We start from the raw sequence: 14,167 nt of genomic DNA, 5'->3' as shown, positions 1-14,167 counted from the left end.
TGGGGTTTTGTTCCTATTTAGCAATACTTAGAAAAGGCTTAAGTACTCTATAAAAGCAGCCGTTTGTATTGTTGCTGAGTATTTTTTTAAGTTACTTTATTTACTTCACAATGTTTTATAAAAGAAAAGGTAAGGAATATTTATTTATTTATTGACCAAATTATTATGACTTGGTGGTTCTCAGAGGAAATTGCCAAAGGCGCTTGAAGGTCTTTCTCTGGAAGAGCCATACCATTCCAAAGGTGAAGAATGCCAAGGTCCTTTGAGAAACAAATGTTTGATATAGAATGTCAAAGGGCAGGGCGCCAGGGTGATTTTCCTAAGGTTGGATTGTTGTTTTTTCTTTAATTAAAAGTTGGCTATCAATTTACTGGATTTTCTCTGATTCTTGTTCCCTCATATTATGAAAGTATAGTCCGGGAAGAACAGACTCCATCACTTCCTGCTAATGATGTCGCTGGCCCAAAGGGATGCCTCAGTACAAATGCTCTTCTCATTCTGTCACTTGGAAGGTTTCTTTACCAGAGATCTCTATTCCCTAATAATGCCCATTGTGCATTGTTTGCAAAGAAAGAAAACCTACTTGCAGTTTTAGAACTTATTCAATTCCCAGTCTCCAAGGGCCAAACTTTTAATAAAGCCTCCAGTGAATATTCTGGTCTCCTAAACATTTCACAGGGTATTGTTAATTTACATAAATTACCCCAGATAGTCAGTTAAAGTTAAAAGTAACAAAGTCATGCACAGATTTAATGATCCTCAGTGACTGTGATTTCTTTTTTCTAAGACTAGCAAACAAAGGAATCTTTAGTATTTTCTGGTCTAAAGTTAAATTAAGAAAAGAAAAAAAAAACCTTTAAATTGTATTGTTTGCTATTTTGTATAGCAAAATATTGCTTTGTATCAGAATCTCATATATATATGTGTGTAGATATGTGTGTATATATATTAATATCTGTAAAGTATACAAAATAAATGAAGACAGCAGTCATACCTGAAGACAGAAAAAGAATTGGAATTTGGCACTTCTTTTGCAGGGAGTGGGGAAACATAATTTTTTCATGTTTTGTTTGCTTTTAGTTTGCTTCCAGTTAGTAGGAATGGAGTCTCTTTAACTCTTCTTTCTAGTTATCAGGGATCATTCAGCTCTCAGACCATTATCACTGAATGATAATGGTCTTAATTTTTAAGAATTTATCAAGCTTCAGCTTATCACTGAAGCTTGATAAATTCTTAAAAATTAAGATGTTATACACATGACTTAGGTATAAAAATCTCATATGTGTCAATGAAGTTTTACCTACTTATTCACTTGTGTAATGTAACACACTTGAGATCAACCTTAGCTGTTTTCTATAGCACTTTCCTTCCTTTTGCATCTCCTCTGTTACCTCACTTTCTCTTCTTCTCATCTCATATCTATTACTGCTCATTTCCTCATCTTCTCCACATCATTCCCCACTTAGAGCAGCATTCTCTATTCTTTTCTCCCCTTTGTCCTCCCACTGAGCCTCTTTTTCTCTTGGGTAGGTGTTTCTGAAGTTCTTGGGTCATTAAACTTAATATTCAACCTTATCAGTCACCACACAAAGCTCCTGCAGAAGCTCTGATGCACCTGGGATCACAGCACTCCAAGAGAGGGTGAAGTGGGATGGCTAAGACTGGCCCTGATGTTTAGGAGAAAGAGCCCAGCCCCTCTTTTAACAAATGAGCACCACAGTATCCACTATGTACATAACCATAGTAATGTTACCACTGTATTTTATATGACAATTGTCATCAAGGTAAATACTCTGATAGAGATGTAGAGAACTACTATGCACATTATACTGTTTTTCATTTCAAGTTTCATAGTTTTTAAAAGACAAAATCAAGAAATACCAACATAATCACATCATCCAAATATAGAGTTATTTATATGAAAGGAACAGATAAATGAATTAAAAGTGGTCAGGTAAACTGGTTTTCTTCATTATAAATGTTAAGGTTTTAAGGGATTGAAGTTGTTGTAAACAAGCATATTAAATGTTAATATATACCTAAAACAGAGAATTAAGAGTATGGAATAATTTACTTCAACTCAAGAATGAACATTTATAATAAGCAGATATAACTTTTTACTCAATGGTGAATAGCTGAAAACTTTCTAAGGTCAAAACGAGGCAAGGATATCCACTCCCACCACTTTTATTCAACAGTGCTGGAAGTCCTAGCCAGAGAATTAGGAAAGAGAAAGAAATAAAGATATCCAAATTGGAAAAGAGGAAGTTAAACTGAAACTGTTTGCAGATGGCGTAATTTGGTACCTAGAAAACCACAAAATCTTCATCAAAACGCTTCTAGAACAAGTAAATGAATACAGGAAAGTTGCAGGGTACAAGATCAACATACAAAAATCAATAGCACTGCCAAATGCTCATAGTAAATTATCTCAAATATAAATCAAGAAAGCAATCCTATTGATAATAGCTATGAAATAAATACCTCAATATAAATTAACCCCCAAATGTCAAGGATATACACAATGAAAATTATAAAACCTTGATGAAAGAAATTGAAGCAGACACACAAAAATATTGTTCATGGATCAGAAGAATCAATATTGTCAAACATTTCCATATTAGACAAAGCAATCTACAGATTCAATGCAATCTTCATCAAAATATCAATGAGTTTCTTCACAGAATTCCAAAGTAATCCTAAAATTTATATAAAACAATACCCTGAATTGCCAAACCATTTTGAGGTAAACAAAAAGTTTTGATTTGCTAGCAAAGGTCTGTGAGGATATAGGCCTTTTAAAAGAATACAAATATTACCAGTAGGTAAAATTAGTTAGTATCTAATGGGTGTACTTGAGAGAGCCTTTGCTCTAGTTCCCAGGTTTGGAGTTTGCTTATTCTTGTGGGCATTTACATTCTTTGGGGCCATGAAGGACAGGATAGGTTAACCCGGAATAAAAAAAAAAAATGTTAGTTTTGTTTCCCCTGATGTTATGCAACATGAGAGGGGAAGAAGGAGAAAAGAAAGAAAAAGAAAGAAAAAAGAGAAGAAAAAAAAAAACATGTTAGTTTTTAAATAAATCACCTGAGGCTGAGCAGCAAGGATTATACTCAAAGCACAAAGTAGACTCAGGTTATAACTATAGATAACAAAATGAATCATACAACTCAAAGATCCAGAAGAAATGATTTTGAAAGCTTCTATTATAAATAAATAATTAAGATCTGAGGAGCTACGTATGTTTAATCTGATTTATACATTATCCAATATACATATGATTCCAAACCTCACCTGTCACCCCATTAACAAGTACGATTTCTATGATCTTTTGAAAACAAATTTAAGTTAAATTTTAAAAACTGAAAAATAGAGCAACGTGCATTGCCATACATAACAGTTACTAAGTGGCAGGATGTGGATTCTAACACAAAGGAACATTTTAGAGGGAAACTAAAATGCCAGGAAAATTCAAAATGAAGAATTAAACTATTCGAAAACTATTTGCATTTTGCTTCTAAGATGACAGAAATAGGAGCTATGGAGAGTTTAAATGGCCATAAAATTTTAACTCAAGTTTTCAGATAGTATCAGAACCTTGGTGAAATGAGCACCCAGCCTCCTAGTTAATAGTTTTCATTCTGCATTACTCTCCTTGTCTGTATGTCATTAATATTTTTCTTGTACTGTGTGATCCTGATCAGTCTTTTAACATGCTGTATTATGTCTCATTACAAAAAGCTTTTTATATACCATGTTGAAGTGACATTTACTCCAGGCATTTAAGGCTGATTTAATATTTAATTGCAGTAGATGATATCAAAAGATTAAAGAAGAATTATATAATCATATCAATAATGCAGAAAAAAATACTTGATGAAATTCAATACAAATTTATGGTAAAAATTTAGCAAACTGGAAATAGAAGGGAAACTGTTTCTAGTCAATATGGAATAGCTATAAAAATTCTATAGCAAAGGTCCACTTCTAGAACTGCAGCATGAGAATTTCCATGGACCATTTACCTGGTAGAATAAGCATGCATGGCAAAAATTTTATGTTAAGAAAATCCATTTTAATATCTTTTGGTATTGAGATAAAGGCAAATAATGAAACATTCATTCAAGAAAATATACCAAAACCTGGTAAGGAGAATGAGAATCTCTTGCCTAGCCTTTGAATCACAACCTTCTCAGACATTGTGCCTTCCATGTTACTTATTATCCATTCCAGGCAGATGTGGCCACAAATACAGAATTCTGTCCCCACCCCACCTCCTCTTTGAGGTTGTGTTACTTACCAGGAGTGTCCATCCTATAACATTTTTGATGTTTCTAGCTATGTGTTACAGATGCTAAATTTCAGATGAATATGGCCAAAAGTTTGGGGAATACCTTCTCTCACCCAGTTCCTATATATAGGTTTAACTTTGGGCATGGCACAGTAAGAAGACTGGTGCCCTGGTCATTCTTGCCTTCTGTTGATTTATAAGGCAGCTGTTCCACATAGAAAGGACAGCTGAGAAGAGCAGAGCCTACAGTCTCCTCCCAGTGCTAACTCCTAAAGCAGAAGTGTTGCTTGGTGAGAATCACAGTTCCCACCTCCTATTCTTACAATCTAGTCTCAAGGATGTTTCCTGGCAGGGAAAGAAAGGTGTTAAGAACAGTGAGCACCAAAGGACTCCATAAAAAACAGTAACCTTATTTGTCACTGAGTATAGAGAAACTCAGAAATCTAATAGTTATCTCACAACAAGTGAAGATTTTGATGAAAGGTAACTGAGTAGAGATTGGTGGCTGGTTGGCTCAAGAGAACCCAGGAGAGAGAATAGTAGGAGGAGCCTGTCCGGGGTCTAAAGGAACATCAAACATTGTCCTAAACACTATGCCTTCATATCTGAACTTAATTGAATATGACTATGGGACAAGTTATTCCCAGGATGTTGTATAAAACAATGGAGGATCAGCCCCCATTTGTGGAACCTCATAGGGATATATGATTAAAGAAAGAGATAATAGGACCTCTGCTAAAACCAGGTGACTATGTGCATGCTGCACACAAAACTGCACCCTCTAAAGAGCAGTATCTGAATTTTCACAGTGCAGGGGACACACACTTCACAGACAGAGTCCAGCGAGACAATAACAATAAACAATTAGATGATATCAAGCCCCAAGGATGAGCAAGTGAGGATGCAGAGTGGACATTATGTATCATCTTTAAATGGCAAGTTTTAAACAATGACAAAAAAAATCATGAGAGAGGCAAAAAGTACGACCAATTCATCAGAAAAAGAAGCTGGTAATCCACAAGGCTTGTAAAAGCAATCAAATATTACATTTAATGGAAAAAGAATCTAAATAGCCACTATAAATTTTCACAGAACTAACGAAACTAGTATTATATAAATAAGAGAAGGTCTAAAATCAATATTGCATCAAATAGAGGCCATCAATAAATAGAAAATATACAAAAATGGAAACTTGAAGAGAAAAAATATACTAAGGGTGAAAAAATTCACTATAAGATCTCAACATATTTGGGCTGGGGCTGTAGCTCAGTGGTAGATCATCCACCTCACACGTATGAGGCACTGGGTTCGATCTTCAGCACCACATAAAAATAAATAAAGATATAAAAAAAGAGCTCAACATATTTGAACAGACTGAATGAAGAATCAGTGAGCTTGAAAACATATCAATAGAGAATATACAATCCACACAACATAAAGAATGTTATGTTAGAATGTTGGTCTTAAAAAAAATCAAATTAAAGACTTTCTCAAATGTGTCTATGTTTTTTTTTTGTTGTTGTTGTTAATAACTAACTTTCATCAGTAAGGTAATTTATAAGGAAAAAAGGCTTATTTTGGCTCAAAGTTCTGGTCCGAGGTTAAAGAACTGAATGTGGTGATGACTTTTGCTGGCAGAGTCCTGAGGCAGCGTAAGACTCCACATAATAAATGGGAATGTGTGTTAGTGTGTCTGTGTGTGTGTGTGTGTGTCTACATACCCTCAAGTCTCTCATCTCTTCTTATAAAGTCATTAATGTTTGATTGTGGGGTCTCCACCATGATACCCTTTTCTAATCCCAGTTACTTCCCACAGACCACACTTCTATATGCTATTATCAGAATAAGTTTCTGTCTCTCTTAATAATCACAGGATGGGGAATTTAATTCCAACACATATTTCAGAGAAGACAAACCACTTCAAACCATTGCACCAGATAAGCAAGATCTTAGAGAATTTGTGGCTAGCACACCTAGTTTAAAAGAAATACTGATAGTAAGTAACCCAAGAAGTATTTCATTTACACATTTACACGTGAATACACACATACACAAACACTAGTGAAGGTAATTATGTAATTATTAAACATTATTGAAAAGCATATGTCTCCTTTCATTCTATAACTTATTGAAACTGTCATTTATAAATTAATAGGTATATAATGTAATTTTGTACCTATAACACTTAGAAACATATTTTATGCAAACATTTGCCAGTAATAGGAGAAAGGAGGTGGGCAGAAGAAAGAACATACTGGACTAAGGAAATAACAATACAGTGTAAAGTAAAAATTACAACAATGTATATTTTAATAAGCAAATATTTATATGTATAAAAATATAACACCACAAAAGGGGAAATAGCAGTAGCATTTCTACATATTACTATAATAAACCTAGTATAAATGTAAACTGATTGTTTGTTATTAAGATATCTTTGTAAGTTTGTAATTTGAGTTCAAAATTTACAGAAATTAAATAGATATAAAAATCATTAATGAAGCATTAGAAAAATATTTGCTAATGCAAATTAAAGCAGTAAAGGGAAAATAGAGGAAAAATACATGAGACATGCAGAACAATAAAACTAAAATGTAAGATATAATTTTAACTGTATTAATAACATTAAATGTGAACATATTGAATAATCCTATCAAAAGGTAAAGGTTGAAAGATTGGCCAAAAAATTTGTAATCCATCTATATCTCTGGCTGTAAGAGACATGTTTTAGAACAAATGATAGAAATAAATTGAAAGCCAAAGGATTGAAAACAGTATAATACGCTGACAACAATCACAATTAAGGTGTAGTAGTTACACTAGCAACAGACCAATTCAACTTTGAAACAAAAGACATGTCACTAGAAATGGAAAGGAACATTCTAAAATAATAGAAGTTCAGTACATCAGGATGATATGACCATTGTGATGACTACACATCCTATAACAGAGCAACAAAATATATGACAAGCTGAAAGCAAAGAAGGGAGAAGGAAACTATTTGATAATCATAGCTGGAAACTTCAACATCTTGCTTTTGATAATGGATTATACAACTAGGCAGAAGACCAAAAAGGAAATAAAAAATTTAAACTACACTAAGAAAAAAAACCAAATTAGGCAAAATAGATAAGTATAGGACACTCTAGCCAATAACAGAATATATGTTTTCTCAAATTCACATAAAATATTCTCCAGGATGCTAACCAAGAATCTTGTATCCAGCAAAATTAAGCTTTAGACAGTTTTGTTAGTAAAAGCAAAACTCAATGCACTTAAAAGGATAGAAATAATACCAACAATGCTTTTCTGACTATAATGAAATAAAATTAGAGATCGTCAGTGGAAAATATATTATGATACTAAATAATATGTGAAAATACAACGGTACACCCTTAATCATGGTTCAAAGAACTAATCATAGAGGAAAGTTGACAACATACCTAGATGAATGCAAATTAACAAAACAAAAAGTTGACTCCTTTAAAAAAATCAGGAAATTGATAAACATTTAGCTAGACTACTCTAAAAGGATACAAATTATTTTAAAAAGGAACATTACTATTTATGTTTCCGAAAAAAATATGATATAATAATATACACAAGGGTATGCTGACTAATCAGGTAAGCTCTGAAATCGATAAATTCAGAGAAAAACAGTAATTACAAAAACTGATTCAAGATGAAATAGAAAATGTGCACCTGGGGCTGGGGATGTGGCTCAAGTGGTAACGCGCTTGCCTGGCATGCATGCGGCCCGGGTTCGATCCTCAGCACCACATACAAAGATGTTGTGTCCGCTGAAAACTAAAAAATAAATATTAAAAATTTTCTCTCTCTCTCTCTATCTCTCACCTCTCTCTTAAAAAAAAGGCTACCCTTGTGTCTGAAAAAAAAAGACCTCTCTATTTGTAAAAAAAAAAAAAAAAAAAAAAAAAAGAAAAAGAAAATGTGCATCTATCCATAAAAGTTAAGAGATGGAATTTCTAATTTGACAAATGACCCAACAAAAATGTTCAGATCAATAGGACTTCTCCAGTGGATTCTACCAAAGATTTTTAGAGTAAGCATTAATTCTTTGTAAACTATTTTTAAAAATGTAGAGAAAGTGCTCTCTATCTGATGTACATGTGATAAAAATTTGCTCCCATTCTGTAGGCTCTCTCTTCACTTCACTATTTCTTTTGTTGAGAAGAAATTTTCAGTTTGAATACATCCCATTTATTGATTTTTTAAATTTATTTCTTGTGCTTTAGGAGTCTTGTTAAAGAAGTCGGGGCCTAATCAGACATGATGAATATTTGGGCCTACATTTTTTTCTATTAGGCACAGGGTCTTTTGGTCTAATTCTTAAGTCCTTGATCCACTGTCAGTTGTGCTTGGTGAGAGATAGAGGTTTAATTTTATTTTGCTGCATACAGTTTCCAGTTTTCCCAGCACCATTTGTTGAAGAGGCTTTCCTCCCATATATGTTTTTGGTGTGTTTATCTAGTATGAGATAACTGAATTTGTGTGGGTTTGTCTCTATGTCTTCTATCCTGTACCATTGGTCTATAAGTCTATATCGGTGCCAATATTATGCCATTTTTGTTACTATTGCTCTGTATACAGTTTATGATCTGGTACTGTGATGCCACCTGCTTCACTCTTCTTGCTAAGAATTGCTTTAGCTATTCTGGGTCTCTTGTTTTACAGATGAATTTTATGATTTACTTTTCTATTTTTATGAGAAATGCCATTGGGATTTTGATTGGAACTGTATTAAGTCTGTATAACGTTTTGGGTAGTATGGAAATAACATGTGGCATTTAATAAGACTTTTTAAAATTACCCTGATATCACAAGGGAAAAAAAAGGAACTTCAGAACTGTATACGGCATGAATATAAATTCAAAATTCTGAAAAGCTCCCATTCAACCAAATACTGCAATTATAAAAAAAGACTCTACACAACCACTGAGATTTAATCCAGAAAGGCAAAGAAATATTGCAAAGCTGCAGTTGAAGCATGTTATGGTTTGGATGTGAGGTATTCCTGAAAAGCTGATGTGTGAGACAGTGCAAGAAAGTTCAGAGGAGAAATGATTGTTTTATAAGAGTCTTAACCCAATCAGTGAATTAATCTCCTGAGTGGTAACTGAAATGGTAGGGCTTGGCTGGAGGATATGGGAATTGGGACATGGCTTTGGGGTATATATTTGTATCTGGCAAGTGGAGACTTCTCTCTCTGTTTCCTTATCACCATATGAGCTGCTTCCCTCTGCCACACTATTCCACCATGATATTCTCTCTCACCTTGACCCTGGAAGAATGAAGCTGGCCTTCTTTGGACCTGTGAAACCGTGAGCCCTCAAATAAATTGTGCCTCCTCTACAATTGTTTTGATGGGGTCTTTAAGTCACAGCAGTGAAAAAGCTGACTAAAATAGACCACAAAAAATAACACACATCTATCAATTGTCTACAAAACAAAAACCAAATAACTGTCTCAAAAGATACAGAAAAAGCATTTCACAAAATTCAACAACTCTTCATAAAAAAATCACTAAACTAATTAGGAATAGAGGGCAACGTTCTTAATATGATAAAGCATATGTTCCAGAATGAAAAGTATGTATGCTTTATCATATAGGGTAAATCCCACAGTTAATATTATATCAATGTCAAAGACTGAAAGCTTTTCTGCTAAGGTCAGGAACAAGACAAGCATGTATGCTCTTGCAAGGCCCCATCAACAACAGAAGAACTTTATTCGCAATGCCTACTAGGTCTCAAAATTTTGTGGTATCATCAAAACCAAGGAATACCTAAGAATATGCATAGCCCAAGAGGACTTTGAAGAAATAAAATGACTAAATACAAAGTGGTTTCATAAATGGGATGATGGAAGAGAAGAAGACTACCTGTAAACTATGGAAATCAGAGTAAAGTATGGACTTTGGAACACAGCAGTGCATCAACATTGGGCCATTAATTATTCTAAAAGTTTCATAATAATGTAAGATATTGGTGACATGGAAAAATGAGTGTGTGACTTATCAGAACACTCTTTACTAACTTCATACATTTTTATAAAGCTAAAATGTTTCTAAAATGTGCTTAAAATATTTAAAGATAATAGCTTTGAGGTAAATCTCTTCTCATAAAGAAGGTATATAAATGGGGAAAAACTCCAGTTTTCCAACTACAAATATAATATTTAATCCAAGCAAGGAGTGTTAATCAATTGTATTATAATTGATGAAACATTTTGAGCAAGAAGGAATCCACACAGTATTAACATGTCACCCTACAGAATAATAAAACACTCATGTGTATTTTTAGCTAAGCAAAAATGAATTAAGCAATTTATATTGGTCTATCTCAAAATGTGTGTATAATACACGTAATACATATATGCATGCATGTATTGTATACCTATTTTCATAAATGTGTACATATAAATATATATGGCATATACTTATACATATTTATACTCATAATATTGTTTATAATAGAAATAAGTTGTGTTTATAATGGAAATATCTGTGTAACACTACCAATCCAGTTAGGAAAATGTAGCATACCTATCATCCCTGAAAATATTTAACTTGAATCTAATCAAGAGGAAACATTAGAAAATACAGAGTTTATTTTTTTTTCAGAGTTTAGATACTTTACAAGGCATCTATTGTACAAGGAAAGTCACATATACATATATAGTACATTTATACATATGATTTACATATGGATTTGAATTATTTGTATAAATATATACTTTAGTTTAAAATTTTTACATATTAAATAAACTCAGTTTAAAGATCTTAACCCATTCCCCCTCACAATTTCTGAATCAGGCAGCCCTCAATACCAGAATTTTAATTCAAAGAACTTTTGGGCTGCAACAGAATGCCGCAGTAACATGTAGATACTCCTTAATTAGGTACATATCATGTTTTGCCTTAATTTAATCATCTAGTCTCCTTTGATTGACAGAAATCCAGCTGCTGTGATTGACTAACACTCAGCTGTTGGTTATGAGAGTATATTCCTAAGTGAGGCTTTTTGCTTTGTTTCAATAACTAAGTCAGGTTGCAGTTCATTACTTAAGAACATAAGTGCAGAGGCACACTCTGGTCTAAATTTAATTCAAATAAACAGTATTATGAGTATAAATATGTATAAGTATATGCCATATATATTTATATGTACATATTTGTGAAAATAGGTATACAATACATGAATGCATATATGTATTATGTGTATGTATACACACATTTTGAGATATACCAATATAAATTGCTATTGCTTAATTCATTTTTGCTTAGCAAAAAATAAACATGAATATTATACATTATTATATTATTCTGCTAAATTTTCTGTTGTTTCAGGAGCTTTCAAAATAAATTTGGGGGGCTGGGGATATAGCTCAGTTGGTAGGGCACTTGCCTTGCATGTACAAGGCCCTGGGTTCGGTTCCCAGCACCACAAAAATTACCAAACAAACAAACAAATAAATAAATTTGGGAGCAAATGTGATTGATCCATATCTCTCTTGAATTTCTGCTAACTTCACAGCTTAGATTTCTTTTTAAAATTTATTTTATTTTTTTTGTGATGCTGAAGATTGAACCCAGGGCCTTGTGCATGCTAGGCAAGCACTCAACCAACTGAGCTATAACCCCAGCCGCTAAATTTATTTTTTGATTAGTATGTTACAGCTATACATAATTGTGGAGTTTGCTTAATTTGCTCAATTCAATGCAGACTTTTGTTAGCTTTCCTGCTCCACCCTCCCCCGATTACCTTCCTTTACTCTGTCTTCCTTCTATTAATTAATTAATTAAATTGTTGCATTATATTTAAAAGCAGATTTTTTTATTTGTGATATAATGAAAAATCTGCTTTTAAATATAAGTAATATAGTCACACATGTGCATAGCATAGTTGGTCCATTTTATTTTGTCATCCCTCCCCATTGTCATCCTTCCAGCTTCCCTTACTATCCATTTCCCCTACTCCTATTTTCATGAGATCTTCCCTCTTTAAAAATTTTATATTTTTCTCTAGTTTCTATATGTGATAAAGAATCTACCTTTGACTTCCTGTTCATGATTTATTTTACTTAGCTGGATATTCTTCAGTTCCATCCATTTTACCAATACATGACATAATTTTGTTCTTTTTTTAATGGCTGAATAAAACTTCAGTGTGCATATACAACACAATTTCTTTATGCACTCATCTATTAATGGACCCCTAAGCTGGATTAAGATTGATTGTCTATTGTGAAATTCACTGCTATAAACATTGGTATGCATGTATCACTATAATATGCTGATTTTAGGAGTGGGATAGTTGGGGCATATGGTGGGTCCGTTTCTGTTTTCTGATTCTTTTCCAAAACTCTTTTCCAAAGTGTTGGTACTAATTTTCAGTCCCACCAATAATATATGAGTGTAACTTTGCTTGTACATCCTTGTCAGCATTTATTGTTTTTTGTATTCCTGATAGTTGCCATTCAAACTGGAGTGAGAAGAAATCTCAATGTATCTTTGACATGCATTTTTCTGATTACCAAGGGTATCTTACATTCTTAGAAATTTCTTTGTTGTTCTATATTTATATTATGTAATTTATAACAAGCATTAATAGTTTAGACCATGAATTCTGGAACCCGATATCCTGGATTTGATTCCTGAGCTGAACCATTATATCTCTGTGGATAAATTAGGAAATTTCTGTAGTCTTCAACTTTTTATTTTGGGGTTATTGAAATTGAAAAATAGTAATGAGAGTAAAAGACTTAATACATGTGCTAAATAGTGAAGTGGATACACTGAAAAGGTATTTGTTAACTAAGACAATGTGTGAGAATTCATTTGAGCATTAAGGGACACATATTAGAGATCAGCAAGAGACATAATTGTTGCAACTAGCATTTAATCTATTGCAAACAGAATCTTTTAAAACAAATCTTAAACAGTAAGAAGATCTATTGGATTATATGACTGTAAGAGATGATTTAGTTCATTCCTTTAATTTGTATGCCATGGATTCTCTCAGTTCAGCCCTTTAGTGCTGACTATGACTGTAGGCTGATTTTCTTTTTGATGACTAAATAGGAGTAGGCTGTAACGAACTTCACACCCATTCATTTAGAGAGAGCAAGATGAATTTTTTTTGCAGTGTGTGTGTGTGTGTGTGTGTGTGTGTGTGAATGTCTTAAATAAAAGAAACTCATTTCTCAGAAACTTCCATAAAAATCACCTCTTTTGTCTCAATGGCCCCAAGTAAGTGACATAGTGTTTCATCAAGAGATGTCTGGAACTCAGTGGTGGATTAATGGTGAGGATTAGTGGTGGGTGCTGTTTAAATAAACAATAAAAACCACGGTGCTATTAGAAAAGGAAAAGAAAATCAATGAATATAATTCTGAGAACTGAAAATTACCATTAAAATACCATGTGTATAATATACATCCAATTCAGAGATTCTTAAACTTTTTGGTCTCTGAATTCTTTTATGGTTGTGAAACATATTTCATATCCTCAGAGACTTTGCAAATGTCTGTTGATGTTTTCCAGATTAGAAGTCAAAACAGAAAAACTAAAAACATTTGTCATTCAAAATTATAAAAAATTCAATGCATTTAATTCTAACATAGGTATACAAAGAATATTTTGAAAGAAATATTTACTGAATATCCAAATATTTCAGGCACAGTTTGAGTACTGGTAACATAAAATCAGTGACATGGTTGAAACACACAAAGAAGGAAGTACTGAAATTTTTGGGAGAAAAAATTTTGATTAATTGATATGTGAATTACAGTCTCATATATGTTGGTTATATAAAGCAAAGTCTTTGAAAAAATAAACATCTTATGATTTTAATT

The sequence above is a fragment of the Spermophilus citellus genome (assembly GCF_964194105.1).
Source record: "Spermophilus citellus genome assembly, chromosome: 7".
NCBI lineage: Eukaryota > Metazoa > Chordata > Mammalia > Rodentia > Sciuridae > Spermophilus > Spermophilus citellus.
Note: the sequence above shows the minus strand (reverse complement) of the source record.